At 38.5% G+C, this 11,342-nt stretch overlaps 1 pseudogene; it reads left to right on the top strand.

Annotated features, from left to right (window-relative positions):
- Positions 1-1,807: 1,807 nt before the first annotated feature.
- LOC122708533 overlaps positions 1,808-11,342 on the top strand; it is a 28,797-nt pseudogene continuing 19,262 nt past the window's right edge.

Raw genomic sequence — 11,342 nt, 5'->3', positions numbered from 1 at the left:
CTACTCTGTCAGGTAGCACATGACAAGCCTTTAATGTGAACTGCTAAACTAAAATCATTATATTTCCAATGTGAACAAGTGAAGACTTCAGATGGAGGAATGCTTTAAGGACAGAAAGCCTTCAAGTTGGTTCTTGAAAGATGGAAGTAATCTTCACAGATAATGTTGGAAATGAGAGAATTTCTAGTTGAGTGAATGCAATTCTAGCTCTGATTCCCACAGAATCTTACTGAATCATTAGCATAAGCAATTGGTTAAATTTAATGACTACTTTCTGCCCAAAAGAGTAACATTTCAGCCTACTAAGAAACTTCTCTCTGGCAAGAATATACCAGGATACAAAAGCTGGCTCTTTAATAACCAGTATCAATTTTTTTTGAAATGTGTTTTGCAGAAGCCTGGCTCCTGGTGATACTCCACCAAATTCACCCAACTCTGATCATGGATTAACAGTCCACAAATCTGTATAATAAAGTCAACACTTCTAAATTTACTTCCCCACAAAACCCTTTTAGGCTAATAGGCAATAGCTATTAACATCTTAACAGTATAATAAAACTAGGATGCAATGTGGTATAGTGGTGGAGAAGGAAATGGCAACCCACTCCAGTATTCTTGCCTGGAGAATCCTGTAGCCAGAGGAGCCTGGTGGGCTGCTGTCCATAGGCTCGCATACAGTCAGACACAACTGAAACAACTTAGCATGCATGCATGCATGGGAGAAGGAAATGGCAACCCACTCCAGTGTTCTTGCCTGCAGAATCCCAGGGATGGAGGAGCCCGCTGAGCTGCTGTCTATGGGGTCGCACAGAGTCAGACACGACTGAAGTGACTTAGCAGCAGCAGCATGGTATAGTGGTGAATAGCATAGTAGACTATGGAGATGGAGTACCTGGGCTGTAATTCTGGCTGACCTCAGGCCAGTTACTTAACCTTCCTGTGTCTTCCTTTCCTCATCTACAAAATGGGAATGACAATTAAAAAAAAAAATCACTGCTTCCTAAAATTGTTGTAGGCGATCAAATGAGGTCCCATGTGTAAATCCCTTAGAACAGTTCCTGACACATGGTAAGCACTAGGTAAGTCATCATTAGAGCAGCCTTCTCTGGGTTCACTATGGGGAAAGGAAGTTCATCAGAGATGAGTAAACATGAAGCGGGCTTGTCATTGCTGGTATAAAAATCTAAGAAGGCTGCTTCACCCATAATTCTGGCACTTGGACAGAAGCTTCTGCTTTTCCCCTGCAGCAGAGGACCTCAGGAATGAGAGTGGCATGCTCAGGTGAAAGTGAAAGCTGCTCAGTAGTGTCTGACTATGCAACCCCATAGAGTATGCAGTCCATGGAATTCTCTAGGCCAGAATACTGGAGTGGGTAGCCTTTCCCTTCTCCAGGGGGTCTTCCCAACCCAGGGATCGAACCCAGGTCTCCCACATTGCAGGCGGATTCTTTACAAGCTGAGCCACAAGGGAAGCCGACATGCTCAGGTACATGACATGTTAAGCTTGAGATGCCAATAGTACAGACAGACTGGTATGTGCAGTAGACTGCAGACCATGTTCATTTCCAGTCTAGAGTTCAAAACAAAGCTTTTCAATTAACTTCTATCATTTCCTCTTTTTTGGCATACCTCTATATACTAATGGCCTTAGGACTTGAACCCTGGTACCCTCCTATCTGTTCTTATCCTAAGGATTGACTAAGGCTTGATGATCTGCTGAGAGGCTTCTCTAAATCAGTCCTCTTATTCATGCTCCAAGCCCATATTGATATATCTTTATTCCACTGTAATGGCCAAACCTGATGTCAATGACTGTGTTGAACTGCTGCCCCTTGCCATTAACATATGTGTTATACCTGCATCGCTGGCTGACACCACTTTCCATGAGTGGGCAAATGAAAGTTCCAAGTCCTAGACCTGAAAGTGTGTACCATCCCATGCCTATACAACTTGAGGATGCCCCTGAAATCATTAATCCCATCCATGATGAAGCTGAGAATAGTCCAGTCAAGTCAAAGAGACCTGGGGCTTGGTTCTGGGGCCTGAGCTGGTAGAATGGCATGTCCAATCAAAGCTGAATAAAAATATTAAGAGCCAGAGGATGAATCAGAACCAAAGTTTTCAAAGAGCAAAAAGGCTCAATGTTGGAAACCTAAGGCCACTCAAACTCAAGAAGTATTCTTGAACCACTACAGATATTTTAACTACTGATCCTTCTTTGAGAAGTCTGTAGGGGGTCTTCTCATTTAAACCACATTCTAACTGAAATGTTGCAGTAACAGTATTACCTAAGCACCGATAATCAGCCATATGTGTATTCCCAGATTTATCTGGCCTGTAGAATCACCTGTTCCTGCTGACCTGCCAGGTGTGGAAGCCATAAGGATTCACTGGTTGATGCATATCCCTGATGCCCAACATTTATTTGGTTCTCAGTTACCTGAACCTAAGAATGTGCTCCATTCAGCAACAATGACACAATGGCTGAAATATACCCTGCCATGAACTAAATGCTTGACTTGAAGCTCTAATCCCCCCAAAATGCATGTGTCGCAGCCATAATCCCTAATGTGATGGTATTTGGAGGAGGAGTGCTTTTGAGAGATTATTAGGTTTGGATAAGGTCACGAGATGGGGCCCACATGATGAATTGATGCTCTTATAAAAAGAAGAGGAGGCCAGAACCCTCTCTCCTTCTGTCATTTGCAGATGCAACAAGGAGGCTGCCATCTACAAACATGAAGAGGGCTCCCCACCCCAACCCCGGATACTGAATCTGTAAGCATCTTGATCTTGGATTTCCCAGCCTCTGGAACTACAAGAAATAAAGGCATGTTGTTTAAGTCACCCAGACAATGATATTCTTTAAGGCAGCCAGAGCTGACTAAGGCATGCTCCAGGTATACATGATCTCAGAACATGAGTATATTTTAAAAGATAACCATAGAATTATCATATTTCCCATATTTTAACTCTGGTAATCACTCATGCATATAAATATCCCTAACACATGCCTATCAAATAATGAGGTTACCTGTACATATAAAATATCATAATTTTTAATATGTATTACCTTGTTTTTCTCAGTCAATCTAAATTTCTGTATCAGAGTGAAATTCAGTAAGTTAAACATTAATAAGTGGCAGATAGAGATGTAGTCTTTAAAACTTTATACATTGACATTATTTCTCCTTCCCATTTTTCTGTCACAAGACTTCATAATGTCTAATAAATCTTTCTAAATTTCAGTTTTCTTATCATCTCTATTGAGGCAATAATACCTTGCCTATCTCAGAAGTATTATAGAGAGCAAAGAAAGAAAAACAAATGCACTTGTAAAAGTATAAAATACTCTACTTAATTAAAATAGCATTTCCTCCAGTATAAGTATTACCCTCAATACTATCAAGCAAGTAATACTTAATATTTAAAGTTCATTTTTTCACTAAGTCACTGTCAATACAAATCAATCCTATTAAGGGAGCCAAAGAGAATAAGAATAGTCTCTTTTCTAAGTCCTTTACCAGCCAACATTAAATTGATATGCAAATAAATATGATAAATAATGTGAAAAAATTGCTATTTATTAATTGCCCTGACTTTGATCATAAAATAACCAAGCCATTCAGTGCATTTTCATGAGCTATCTTCAAACACTGGAACTGAGCCACCTGTGTGATACACAACATCAATCATTAAATCAGTAACCCCTAGAGATTTGGTCTATGGCTTGGCTCTTCAATCACCATGTTTATTTTCAAGATAATATTAACTATGTAACAATACTTTTGCCCTTGGGCAAGTTGTTTCCATTTATCAGAGAACAGTGGCAACTCTGTGGTTTCTTAGTTGGGTGAATGACTGTTGACAACCCTTCAGAAGCAGGAAGAAAGTCAAGTTTTGAAGATTTGCAGTATAAAAATAGGCATATCATTGCCCCAAGAGATAAGAAACCTTACGCTACTGAAATGAAATCAAGTCACTGGCAATATTGCACCAAACACACTGACACATTTTTGTTATTGTAATTTTATGTGGCATTCTCTAAGGACATGCAGTACATGTCACATTTCAAGACTGCAAATAATTCCTTAACTTTAATCAAGAAAGCTGAAGAATGTTCCCCCTACCCATTGCCCTACATCATTAAAAACAAAAAGCTTTTGCTTAAAGCTTTGCTCTGTTTGGAAATCAAATTATCCAGTGTAAAGCAACACTGAAATTTATAACATATTAAAAGTATTCTCTCTGGAATTATTTTCATCGTATTACTGAGACTATAATGTTATGGGTGACCCAGTGGAAATAAATAATTCACTAGCAAGTTACATGTCTTTTTCTGAATTAATCATAGAGGCAGTGATATTGCATACTACTATAGGGGAGGGAAAAACCTTAGCATAGGAGTTAATTTTCATGAAGAAAAAAAATCTAAACATTAAGAATCTATGCAGAATTTAAATTTACCAAGTCACTGATAAAGCAGCCAGCAAAAGATAATTGTACACTTGTGTGAAAAGTCACTTTTTACACTTGTTGCTTATGCTTATTATGCATTTCAGGAGCAGGATAATTTATAGTTTATCTTTCCAAAGTAAAGGGGTTTGTAAGGGCAAGAAGGGGGCTGGCTAGAGCATCAAAAACAGACTTAAAGTGCAACTAGCTTTCCAAAGACTCTTCCATGTGAGTTTTATTTTTAAATTCAGATAAAACCATAAATATTTTAAGTGAGCAAGTCACTTAGCAAATCATTTTCGGCTTTTGCATAATGTGGGAAATTGTCCAAATCACACTTTAGCCAGTAAACTTTTTAATAAAACATTTTTACCTGAAGTCTAAAACCTAATATATACATGTAAATATATACATGTTTAGCTGTCAAAGAGAAGAAAAATGTTTCTCGACTCTATGAGTTAGAAGAACTAAACCACCTCTACATTCTACATCTAGGAATCACTAAATTTCAATTTAAAAGTTGATCTGTCAGGGTTCAACCACTGAAAATAAAATGCATTCTGGATGATTTTTCAACAGAAATTACAGTGCTGAACCACTGAAGGGCTGCTACTCCTCACAAGACCAGAATGGGTCCCTTACCAAATTAAAAAGTCACAAGCTGCTGATTTCAAAACAACCACCTCCACTTGGGAAGCTACCAGTCCAAAACGTAACCATACTATAGGAGAAATCAGAAATTGTTATTTCCTTTCTAAATAAAAATGTTGGCACAAGATAGAGATTCCATAGCTTCTACAGGTACCTGGTGACAGCAAAAAGAAGTTAACTCACCCTGAGAAACTCATTCAATATCCACTGTATTTAATAATACCCTCTCTGTGTATGGTTCTCAGCTTGTTCCTAAAAGTATTTACCTCCCACTGGAGACCAGCAAAGTTATAGGACAATTTGTTGACTCAAGATCCCACAAAAATTCACAATAACTAGCAGTGACACAGCATTTTCATTTCACTAGAATTTCATTTCACTAGAATACTTAAATATTAGTTCTAGGACACTGAATATCCTAGAAATGTTGCCATATAAAAATTTTGCTAAATGGTATGCAGGAACACATAGGACTACGTCTCTGCAAGATGATAAAACCCAAGTGTTGAAAATGACCTTATAGATCAGCCGGTATACCCCCTTTCCCGGCAAGCATGTCCAAAGACATGCACTGGTGCATGCACTGGTGAGGGGGTACTCTGGTAGATGCATTATTAGACTCAACTCCTCACTCACCCTTGGGATCCTTAGCACTAATGAGATGAAGTGTATTTCCCATGTCTTTTCTCAAATCCAAAACAATCAACTTCCTTACATGCATCCACAATGTCTTTTCCATCCTTTGTCACTTACAATAGCAAGCATTGTCAGTGCCATGCAGGTTCTTAGAATTCCTTTTACTCAGTTAATACTTCTGTCGCCACTAACAGCTTTCTCTTGCCACCTTCTCTGAAGGAGTACCTTTGGAAAATGAAGGCTGTCTTGCCTGAAAACACATGTAAGGTTGTGACCACCCTCCGTTACATCCAGTGGCCAGAGACTGGCTTGAGAGGTACAAAAGCCCAACTCTCTTTACAGCTGAGAACTTTCCATAGGATCAGACTGAGGTTAGATTTCACCTGAAGACACCTGCCTAGCTTCTCTCTCTGGCTTCCTCACTCCTTTTCAGGTTTCTTTTGAAAGCACTGCTTTATAGCGCTAGCAAAGAAATCTCTGTCTCAGGCACTATGTCCAGAGAACCACCTGTAACACTACTTTCCTTGAGTGTATACTCAGAGACATTTTCTAAGCCCAATTCTTTGTTCATTCTGTATTCTTGAGCCCTAAGAATAACACATAGGCATTCAATTACACATCTGAAGAAAGAACATCAATAGCACTCATTATTGATGATTAAAAACTTGCTATTATGGTTCTGTAGTTATCTATGATTCCTGAATTTACTTTGTCCTTAGCATTTAAAAAACAACAACAACAAAAAAAAACTCTTTAGTTTGGATTGAGGTTTATAGCTGATTAACAATGTGGTGATAGTTTCAGGTGAACGGTGAAGGGACTCAGCCATACATATACATGTATCCATTCTCCCCTAAACTCCCCTCCCATCCAGGCTGCCACATAACACTGAGCAGAATTCCCTGTGCTATATAGCAGGTTCCTGTTGCTTATCCATTTTAAATATGGCAGTGTGTACATGTCAGTTCCAAACTCCCTAACTATCCCTTCCCTCCAAACTTCCCCTCAACAACCATAAATTCATTCTACTTTGCCCTTAGCATCTTGACCATGGGTTCATACCTGTCTTTCTCTGAATTGCTTTCCAGTTTCACAATATAATAATTACATACCTTAAGTGTGTTGAATTTCCTGATAAACACAATTTTTAAACCACAGTATCATACAACAAAGTTATTTCTTCTCTGCAGATTTTTTTTTTTTTTTTGGTCAGAAGATAAGGATATTGGATGAGAGCCCTAAAGGAAAATATTGCCTTTATTTTGGTTACAACTTGTGCACTGTGACAGGATTCAATATCTAGGTGGACAGATATGCTAAATGGGTAATATTTGATTTCTGTAATCTGGAATAAAGAAGAATGCCACCTCATTTCTACATGGTCTCATGACAGCCTCTCTAGAATAGTTGAAGTATTTTTCATATCCAGATGACATACATGAACATCTTATAGGAAATGCTGGGTTCTCTTATCTCTTTTGAGAATGACATCATAAAACAAGGAGATGCAATGTTAGACAAATACAAATACTGAATACAAGTTTTTCAGGTTATAGGCAATGCTATAAGACCCTGCAGATAACACCACCCTTATGGCAGAAAGTGAAGAAGAACTAAAGAGCGTCTTGATGAAAGTGAAAGAGGAGAGTGAAAAAGTTGGCTTAAAGCTCAACATTCAGAAAACTAAGATCATGGCATCCAGTCCCATCACTTCATGGCAAATAGATGGGGAAACAGTGGCTGACTTTATTTTTCTGGGCTCCAAAATCACTGCAGATGGTGACTGCAGCCATGAAATTAAAAGACACTTACTCCTTGGAAGGAAAGTTATGACCAACCTAGATAGCATACTAAAAAGCAGAGACATTACTTTGCCAGCAAAGGTCCATCTGGTCAAGGCTATGGTTTTTCTAGTGGTCATGTATGTATGTGAGAGTTGGACTATAAAGAAAGCTGAGAGCCGAAGAATTGATGCTTTTGAACTGTGGTGTTGGAGAAGGCTCTTGAGAGTCCCTTGGACTGCAAGGAGATCCAACCAGTCCATCCTAAAGGAGATCAGTCGTGGGTGTTCATTGGAAGGACTGATGTTGAAGCTGAAACTCCAACACTTTGGCCACCTGATGCGAAGAGCTGACTCATTTGAAAAGATGCTGATGCTGGGAAAGATTGAGGGCAGGAGGTGAAGGGGATGACAGAGGATGAGATGGTTGGATGGCATCACCGGCTCGATGGACATGGGTTTGGGTAAACTCCGGGAGTCGGTGATAGACAGGGAGGCCTGGCGTGCTGCAGTTCATGGGGTCACAAAGAGTCGGACACAACTGAGTGACTGAACTAAACTAATAAGATCCTGGAGAGGGCTGCGGTCATTCACTAAATACTGTTCCATATTGGTCTTTTTAGAAACCAGCATTTAACGCTGGTCTTTTCTTTCTTTTTTCCCCATAACACGTTTCTTCAGTTCTACGAAAGGATATGTGATTGCAACTTTCCTTTCAGCTGCTTTAAGTTTTAATTATCTTTATATCACCTAAATTTCTCTGCTAATACTGAAACAATTGCAGCCCACTATCCTTGTCAGCTTCCTTAAGGAACAAAGGAACTTTAAATATTCAGGGGCCTGCATTCTTGTCTTCACCTGTTAGGATTTTCTTTTATCCTCTTAGATCCTTTTTTATGGTGTACAGTCATTTATTTCCTTGGGCTTAAGGCTTGTTACAGACTCATTTGTAACTAGAGTATAGATAATGACAGATATTCCAAGAGGTTGGGAGCAACAGAGCTACATTTATAGAATATTGGCAGAGTTCACTTGGGAGAAGTGGTGGAGCTATATATCAGAGTTTAAGAAATCAAATTAAAGGGCCATTCAGTAGTGGTAGAACAAATGTACAATTCAAAAGTAAAAGAGAATACAAAATATTTATACAGCACCTGTAATAAAGGAGAAATTGATATGATTTTGAAATCATTATAAAACAAAATATGTCAGATTATTTTTTCATACAATGTTTACAAAATGTGTTACTGAAAAAATTCATTGTAAACACAGAGAAACACATTGTAAGCAGAGAGAAAGCCTGCGCTCAGCAATGAAGACGGTGTGGTCAAAAATTATTTAATTAAATTTTGAAAAAGAGATTGTAAATTCAATATAGGCACAATTGTACTTGTGTTATATAATAAGACACAATTTTTCAACAATGTTGAACAGAATAGCTAGTTGCTATTAAGGGAGTAAAAAAATTCCTCTAAACAAGCCACATAAAGATAATTCCAATACTTTGGCCACCGGATGGGAATAGCCAACTCATTAGAAGAGACCCCGATGCTGGGAAAGACTACAGGAGGAGAAGGGGACAACAGAGGATGAGATAGTTGGACAGCATCACCGACTCAATGGACATGAGATGGAGCAAATGCCGGAAGATAGTGAAAGACAGGAAAGCCTGGCCTGCTGCAGTCCATGGGGTCCCAAAGAGTCAGACATGACTTAGCAAATGAACAACAACAAAAAATAATGCCTATGTTAAGGTGGAATTGACAATCTAATATGAAATTATTTCAGGGAACTAGATTCGTAGAAAGTTTTATCTGCAAAATGAGATTACAGGATCAACACAAATTGGTTTTGTTGAATCCTTTTGTAGACTGTTTTCTGATGTTTTTCTATGAGTTCTTGAAAACATTTTGCATTTCTACAAATTTGCAGTACACATCGAAGACAATGTCACTGATATATTTGCATAAATCAATATAAAGGGAATGATTCTGCCATAAAGAATATAAGAAACAAAGTTCCTGATATTTACATTGATGAGTTTTAACAATTGTATTAAAAATAGCATCACAACTTTAAATGGAGTACTATAAAAACTGATTTCGCAAAGCATTTTGAATATATAAACATGCAACATGGTACAATATCCTCTCTTAATGATTTTAACATTAAGCCAGAAGCACCAGACCAAAAAAAGACCAGAATTTTAAATCCTCTGACAGTTCAAAACTATTCCAACTTCACATATTTGCTAAGTGTTTTAGATGCAAAATAAACTATCATATCCTAAACAAGGAAAGAAGGAATAATCACTGAAAGCAAATTCAATATTCACTGTGGAAGTTAAAGTGTTAGTTCTCAGTCGTGTTCGACTCTTTGCAATCCCATGGACTGTAATCCATCACACTCCTCTGCCCATGGGATTCTCCAGGCAAAAACACTGGAGTAGGTAGCCATTCCCTTCTCCAGGGGCTCCTCCTGACCCAGGGACTGAACCTAGGTCTCCTGTATTGCAGGCAGATTCTTCACCATCTGAGCCACCTATATCACTACGGCCTGGGAGGAAATCTCTGGGACCAGAACTCAGATTATCTACAGTTGTTTTCAACAACTTCATTAACTGACAGTGAGGCCTCAGAATATCACCTGAATCTCAGATTCCTTCCCTCTGTCAATTGTAGGCATTCTGCCCACCTACATCACAGGGGTAAAGTGAAAACAAAATAAGAAAACAGGTATGAATGTGATTTAAAGATGCCAACACCAGAAGCAATGAAGACAGTGAGTCTGCCTTGCCTTGGCCTCAGCCACTGCTCATGGGTCTCACTTTGTACCCCTTTACCTCTGGACTCCACACACCTGCCACCTTCTCTCAGTTACTCCCCACCCCCGTCTTAGGTCAGTCCCAGCGGTCTCTTTCCCCATGACGTTCTTTCACCTGTAACACACTTCACCCCTGTGCCCTACCCACGTGCCCCACCCTCTCTGCAAACCTCTATACCCCACTGTCCTTCAGATCTTGGCTCAAACACTGTTTCCTCAAGGGAACACTCTTAGACTACCCTTTGAAATTAAATCAAGGTCTCTCATACATTCTTAAGGCATCATTAACCTTTCTTCAGAGCACCTGTCTCCCACAATCAATCAGATAAATAAACAGGTGAATCACATAGCCTCTTCAAGAGAAGTTACACCATTTGAAGACTTAAGATAGCCTCTCCTAACTAAAACTCCTTTTCTCCCCTGCACCAAAAAAAAAAAGACGACGACAATTATTTTTAACTTTCTGGACATACATAATATATTATTCTGAAAGCCAAAACTCATTTCTAACAATTTCACAATGAGTAAACAAATAGAAATAAGTAGAACTGATTAATGAAGTTATTTTCAGCTAATAAAATGGAATTTATATTTTGAAAAAACCTTTTTCTGAGACTTTCATGTGCTCACAAAAACTAGAAAAAGACTTACCAAGTATTATGTAGAAAAAGATATACAATTATGTTAGTGTTTTTCACTGGGGCATAAGTTATATTAAATATTGTCCTTGTAGTGCTTAAAAATTACTATCCGGTAGTTTTTAATTCTTCCTTTATAGTCTTTATATTGTTGAGATTTTACCCAAAATAATACAAAAATAAATCTCAGTGTAACTACTGATTTTAAAATTATAAATTCTGAATTTAAGATTTGAATAGTGATAACGTAGTAGTTAAATTTCAATCAGGACTTCCCTGGTCACAAAGTGGCTAAGAATCCACCTGCCAATGCAGGGGACATGGGTTCAATCCCTGGTGTGGGAAGAATTCACATACTAC

Source organism: Cervus elaphus, chromosome 15, assembly GCF_910594005.1.
Source record: "Cervus elaphus chromosome 15, mCerEla1.1, whole genome shotgun sequence".
Classification (NCBI taxonomy): Eukaryota; Metazoa; Chordata; class Mammalia; order Artiodactyla; family Cervidae; genus Cervus; species Cervus elaphus.
The sequence above is the reverse complement of the archived record's forward strand: the minus strand, read 5'-3'. Positions and strand labels throughout refer to the sequence as shown.